This window comes from Arachis hypogaea, chromosome 7 (assembly GCF_003086295.3).
Source record: "Arachis hypogaea cultivar Tifrunner chromosome 7, arahy.Tifrunner.gnm2.J5K5, whole genome shotgun sequence".
NCBI classification, from domain to species: Eukaryota; Viridiplantae; Streptophyta; class Magnoliopsida; order Fabales; family Fabaceae; genus Arachis; species Arachis hypogaea.
Window position 1 is genome coordinate 7,038,401 of NC_092042.1, and position 8,047 is coordinate 7,046,447.

Sequence of the window (8,047 nt, forward strand, 5' to 3'; positions counted from 1 at the left end):
GTTTGCATTTCGAAACTTGTACCTGTGATTTATTCCATCATTATTTTCTTTGTGTGTCTAATTTGTGACATGCTGTGATTTTTAGGATTTTTTGGTTTTGAAGTACCGAAGCAAAAAAAGTGATTCACCGGTAAGAATAGTCTCACAATCTGAATTATATAACAAAATTTATTTATCTGTTAGTGTTTTTCCATTTTAAATCTATTTATCTAGTGAATGAGCTAAATATTATTTTATTACATTAAACTTCATCTTACCCCCTTTATTTATTCTTTTGTTTGCAGGAAAGAAGTTTTGTATCTTTACAAATGCAAGATGAAAACAAGAGTGATTATTCAATCAACAATAGATAATTAATTATATTTTAAATATAAAGCTCTAGAGTATTAAGTAAAATGGTCTTTGGAAAATAATTTTATTCATAACTTCTTTATGAACTTGAAGTTCACGGGCACAGAATAACTTTTACTATGTTGGTTGCTTAAAATTGGAAGTGATCAAAAAATGTTCTAGGCATTGAAATAGTAGAAGGTGCATATTAGTTCTCATAAATTGGAGTAATATCTTTATGTAATAATTGTTTGATTTTATTTTATGATTAATGTTGTATTTTGTAGCTTTATATGATTACATGTATTGAACTTTGATCGTATTATCTAATAAGAAAAGAAAGATTAACTATATTAAAATAGTTCATCATTCTAGAGATGTAATATAAGACCTTTTTTTTAACTAAGATCCATGAAGTTTATCCAAAAGTATGAGAGTGACAATTTTGAGAAAATAAGGGTGCACTTTAAGACAAATATGTTAAACAATTTTTAATATATAATCAGTTACTTAAAAAAAAAGACAAAATATATTTATATGCTTGATGGTTCACTTTAAATCAGTGTGCAACTAAATTTTAAAAATTTCTATCATAGATGACAATTTTTCAATAAATCATGTTTGGGTCTAATTTATTAAGCCTTAACATAAGAATCAAGAGATAAAAGAATAATTATTTTAATAAAATAAGATGAGCAAGAGAAAAAGATACTCTTAAGAAATTTATATAATTTACAAGTCAAAATTAGCAATTATAAAATAGTGACTACCACATCAACCTAATATTTATAGGATTTTAGCATATACAGTCCCTTAACATTTTTTTTTCATTAGTCGAAAGCAACACCTTTTGCAACTTTTGGAGTTGGCTTTGACACTATTTGTCGCATTCACATTTTTTCTTGTTTTTATATTTCCATTGCTAAAGTACGACATGTCGTTCGATTCTTTCGTAGATGTCAACCACTATGGGATGTCTACATTTTTTGGATGTGCATTATTGCAGAATGAGGATACCCGTTCATTCCAATGGCTTTTCTGGATTAGGTGAAGTGCATGGAAAAGCCTCCCGTTTGTGTTATAAGTTATAACAGACTAATGCCTTCAGATGCATTCTGCATTAGCGACCACCTTGCCGAAAACACGTCATAAATGGTGCATATGGCATAGCTTGACGAAGATATCATAGAAGTTATTAGGTTTCTGTCGTTTCGATGAGCTCAATGTGTACACGAAGAGATTGTATGGGAATCCATATCTAACGATTCATTTGAGGAGATTGGCATAATTTTATCCAAGAGTATGAGCTCCACAACTCTAGGTGACTAAACAATAACATAATCTCCCAATCTATTGTATCTCTATTATTCTTTTTCTAATTGAAATTTTAAAAAAACTTTGTGAAAATCTTTCAAACTAGGAGTCGTATGTGTTCTAAATAAGTTGACTTCAAATATGATGAATGATGTCATGCTTGTAGGGTTCTAAAGGGATCATTAACATAATTTTGTCACCTTTGTTTTTATTTTATTTATTTTTTTATCATTATTATTTTTTTGTGTGTGTTGTCAAGGAAATTAATGTTTAACTTCTTGTGTCATATATATATATGGTTCGTGTATGTAAAATATGTCTACACTCATGTCAATCCTAACAAGAACACTGGGTCATAGTCCCTAATAAAGTGATATAACTCACATGATAAATTTCTCTTAAATACATGTTACCTTCTAGTAGACATGGATGTTGCAATTATTTGTTAACATACGATGCTGCATTTTTGTTTTATTTATTTATTAGCAAATATTTTTCTCGACTGACACATGTGGGTGCCAGTATTTTTCCAAGATGAATTTTGGGTTGGCATGAGGAGCATACAACGTAGTGAGAGCATGCATTTTTTCGATAAATATTTAACCAACAAGAGCTCCCTTGTAGTTTGTTTCCAATACCAAAACTATCTTATAGACAAAAAGCAAAAGAAACTTGAGCGTGATGTTGCTGATTTAAGGAGACTTATCCCTTGTGTTTCCAGCTCCCCAATAGAAAAGTAGTTTTAGAGAGAATACATGAACTCTATGTTTCGAGATGTTCAGAAATAATTTGTAAAGAAGGCGAATTGCATCCTCTCCTCAATCAACCATCATGGCACAAATATAGAATGTGAGGTTGACCAACAAAAGATGATATCTGATAAGTCAGTGTATAGTAGATACCGAGTCGTATATTGCGTGCATTTATCAGAAGTTCAATGTGATTGCTCCATGTTCCAATCGGATGGTATTCTATGTTGCCACATTCTTGCTGTGCTTTTGCATTTTTGTGTAACAGTGGTGTCCTCACAGTACATTCTATCCCTATGGAGTAAGAATATCAGTCACATACACACATACATCAGGAGTAGCCATGACATGGACCGCTTTGACTATAGCATGATCATTTTTAGAATTGTGTTCTCATTTTTACAATGTTGCTCAGGATTTCGTGGATGATGCAAAAGAGGCTGCTATATTGCGTGATGCCATTGACAGTGCCTCGCCCAAGCTCAAAGAATATAAGGAATCCAAGCGTCAAGCTGCTAATATAACAAGTGCATTTAAATCGCACACGCATGATGAGTACCCCATTGGCATAGATGAGTTACAGGGCCCACGTTGTGTTGCTACACAAGGTCGTCCAGTGACAACCAGACTTGGACGGCTATGGACAAATCTATTAAGAAGAGGGTTCACAAATGCAAGAACACCCACAATCACAATGAGATAAATATGTGGTCTATCCTTGTTATTATGTGCTTTGTCCTTTTTATTGTGTCAGTCAAATGTTATTTTCATTTTAATTTATGTGCTCAGGTACCTAATGGTACTGAGCAACCATCTTCCATTAATTTAAACTCTTCCAACAAAGATACACAGCCACCTTGTTCAGGAATTACAAACAACTTAGATGTGCATTCTAGTTTTTTTACATCATTATTGAATTCATTTCGTAATGCCAAACAATCGTGTATGTTTTCCTATTGGTATTTGTTACCTTTTATAGTGTTAGCATCATTTTTTTATTTATTTCTTTTTACACACATTAATGAGCTACTTTATTTTCTCACAGAAAGCATATTTGGTGCACTCAATGTTTATCAGCGCTACAAGAATATGTTTTTGTTTTTAGTGACTTATCTCTTTGTAATTTGGTCCTTTTACATAATTGTTTTGAGTTGTCATATTTGGCTCATAAACTGACATTTGATGGTAACATCTCCATAATATAGGTGGTTCAATGAGTTAGTTTTATATATTTTATTTACTCATTTGTTATGACTTTATATATAATTATTAAATAAAATTTAATCTTAGATTGGGGCAAATAATTTTTTTACTTCTTTTATTCTTTTTTACTTCGTCTATTCTTTTGGACAAATAATCTTAAACTTGTTTAAATCGATTGCAAATAAAAAAAATTTGGATTGTAGCATAGAACACTCTTGGAAATATTATTGTTGTCATATATATATATATATATATATATATATATATATATATATATATATATATCAAGACTCGACTAGATTTCAATATTAACTTAAGAACAAAAGCTATATACATGAATATGTTAACAATTCTTTGTCCAAAATAAGAGAATTCACTGTTTTGAAAACCAATTAGCATATTAGTCATGAACAAAAATAGCTTGAATGTTTAGTGGTCAGGTATAGCTAACTTAACAAAAAAGGTGTATTTTTTAAATATGTAAACATCCATGAAAACCTGAAATAAACAAAGGTGAACATACACACCAATACAAATCCTAAGTTATTGCTTATAATTTGGCTAAGTTTTCTATGCCCTTTCCGCCCTTTGAATCAGCGACTTTGTCTTCGGTTTTTCCAAAGGTCCTTAATCTTTTTTTTCTTGCCCCTATCATCCACATGGTGACATAGCACATTAAGTACACCCTTTACTACACTCCTAGACACGTTGTCCTTGAAAAATAGTATGTAGATCACCAATTCCTTCCGAATTTCATGCCGTTGGCCTTGTGATTTATATTAAGAGAACGTACAATTGTATGGTATAAAATACATTATATAACCAAATACCAATTCAGCCATTGTAAATAATATGCGTCCAAATAGAATTAAGCATGCATGTATTTTGAATTATACTAACCGCCGTCTAAATAGGCATGTTTGATTCATCCTCTACCATGTTGTTTGGATCCCACATCTCCATCCATTTTATAACATATATGCCACAGTCCTACCTATCCAAAATAAACATAGAGTCATGCATGTCATTTGATGCTATTTTTTGTCTACCTTTTCAATTATTCCTCTTGAATCCATGTACCCATTTGGTTGTTTTAGGATTCTTAATACATAGCAACACTCTAAACCCTCCCATGTGAAAGCTATACTTTCATCAACTATGGCAGCCAACTCTTGGAGAAGTAATCCCTATGACAAGCCAAATAGAACATATTTATAAAATTATAAGAAACATACAGTAAAAGTAGTAAGTAACATCTAGACAAATCGATGTAGGTGCTATCAAAATGATATAATCTTGATCAATTATGTTCCACTTACAGTATATCTATCTACTTTCTTTTGCCACTTAGAGTCCGGCCTATTGTGCATAGAGTCTAACACCCATAAGTTATTAATTCACCAGTGGAGCACATATAGCTACCAGTGATCACTCTGACATGCTGAAATAAACCACTACACAATTGAAAAAATATGTTAGCATATAATTTTTTGATAAAATGATTTGGTGTATAGTTGTCAAGGAATTAATTACATATTCCATTTCTTTTGCCCTTTTCTCATTGAACCAGCGTTGCCCGCGACCAATGTACTGACTAAGAATAGGAACAAATTCCTTGTTTGGGCCCACATACTGTTCAATATTCTTATCAGTCAGTATTACCTCCTGCAAACCCACTTTTTGATTATTTAAACACTTAAAATAATATCTGCAAAAATCCACTGCGTCACACACTTGTTTAGAGTTATTATAGCATAAATAATGCTAATTTACCACTAAGTAAGCAACAACCAAGGATCATCAAAACCTGAGAATAACATCCTTATCGTACCAAAAACTCGTAATTAAAGATTTATCAGTTTGTCAAATTTTTCACTAACCATTAATCTCGGAGAAAGACAATAAAAATCTTTGCAGAATCTCACGATGCTCGAAGTATTGAACATGGCACAGCAGTAATCAACAACCTGAACATAATAGCATGATGCATTTTATAAAATTTTAATGCACAATATATATTTAGCAAATTTTGATGCCATTTTGTTTTGTCTTACCGTATCCCTCACTTTTCTCTGCAAACCCAGTGATTGCAAGTCCGCTCGCTGCAACTCAACATCATCACCATTTCGAATCCACACCGTCGTGGTATGTTGTCCTTCCCTGCAATCCGTCGCCCATCTGTATATCCTATTTATATTATCACCAATAGGCCTTGGAACAGCCCCTGATGGCATAAGTGTTTTCACTGCATCTTTCGGTTTCCTGATGTTTTCTGGTGTTTTGGGTTCCGGTATCACATGTGGCCTGTTTATTACTGGAGATTCGGGTGGTGAGTCTGGTATGTGCATCTGAGTGATGCCAAGTGAGAATGATGGAATTGGAAATTCAATCTGAACTGGATCCTTTGGCGCAACATACACCACCATTGCATTTTCTCTAGAATCACTACACGTAAACAACTACAATTCATTTGTTTAATATCCTTAAAGTTATTGCATTCTTATTAACGACAAATGCAAATAACTTGCCTTTTCCAGAAGGACCTTCATCAAATTTACCGTCTGCTTCCTTTCCAGCCATTGTTTTGGGATAGACTCATTTGTCATGGGTGTTTCCTCACAAATCTTCTTCTCACAACTGGGATTCCTCTCAATGCATCCTTTCCTTGCTGTGCGACCGCGCTTCTTATTTAAATAATTTTGAGCTTAAGTAGATGCGTGTGATAAAGAGGAAGTAAGCACTCGCAAGTTCAATCATTTAACATCCAATAGGTTATTCAGTTATCATCTTATGTTAAATGTACATAACATCCGAATTTAAAATAAAAATTATTGAAGCAAAAGGCTAATTCTGAAGATGAATATTAAAAATCACTGACAAAATATTATTGATCCTTAAAGCAAGTCAAAAATAACAATATTAGCTAATCTAGTTCATATTAATTCTAGAATACCATTAACTGCTTTTATTTGAAGGACTTCATCAAAGTCATCCTCTTCTACTTTTCCAGCTGGTGTGGTTCCGAAACTCGTCCCTTGTGGGTTCCTTACAATTATTTCTTGTACAGTTAGGATTCTTCCCAATGCGTCCCTTCCTTGATACGTGATTGCGCTTTCTATTAGAAAATAAAAATACACAAAATCAATTTTATTTTCACATGATTAAAAAGATATCTAAAAATTTAATATAAATATTATTTTTCTTCAACTTTTTTTTGTGTGACTTATTTTTCACATACAAGTTTGTGGTCTAAGTGTGTCTATTATATTGAAAGAGAAATTATTATTGTATATCAAATCATATGGACACTCATTTTATGATGTATATGACTCATGTTTTCAACACTAAGTTATCATTTTCTTCTAAATTGTATTTATTATTACACACCCAAATATTATCTATTAATTATAGAAAAATATGAGGTTGAGTAAATACACATAACATCCTTATAGTTTCGTACGTTTAACATTCACAAGTTTAACCAATTAACCTTCTTTGTTAAATACATACAACATCCGAGTGTAAATAAAAAAAATAAATACAAAAAATCAATAACTCATTATCAAACCAGTACTGACAAATTACAAAATCTTTTTAAAGATAAAAAAGAATATTATAATAAAAATATACTTCAAGAGTTGTGTATTCGGGGATAGACTTGTTCCTCATGGGTGTTTCCTCACAAATTCTCTTATCACATTCTTTGATGCGGACTGCGCTTCCTATTTAAATAAATTTGAGCTTAGGTAGAAATGGGTAATAAAGAGGAAGCATAACACTCGCAGTTCCATAGGTTTAACATTCATAAGGTTATCCATCTAACATCCTAAGTTAAATACACATAACATCCGAGTATAAAAAATCATGTATACAAAAAAATCAATAGCAACTCATACTCAAACAAAAAATGGCCAATAAAAAAAAGAATATTAGACATTCTAATCACTTTATAAAAGTCAGAATACTAATAACTTGCCTCTTATCCGAGCGACCTTCATCAGAGTTATCATCTATTACCTCTCCAGCAGGTGTGTCGGTCATAGATTTATCCCTTGTGGGCATTTCCTTCCCGGCCTTCTCCTTACACCTTTGATTCTGTCCAACACATCCTTTCTTGGATACACAACTCTGCTTTTTTGCTGGAGCAGTCTTCATTCCGTGAAATTTTAAAAGATCATGCAATGGACAATATTTAAGCTCTATTTCGTTAGATCATTAAAGAGGCAAACGAATTAATAAATCTTTTACAATTATCACTATTAAAATATTGTACATTAAAACATTGAACTTAATTGGACTATATATCTTAAATATAACATCCAAAAATTTTTTCCAGCATGACTAACATAATATCTCGACTTAATATAACTAGCATAACATTCCTAATAATGTAAAATGTACAAAGTGATAATACTTCACCAATGCAAGGATCATATAGAGCAATTCACAAA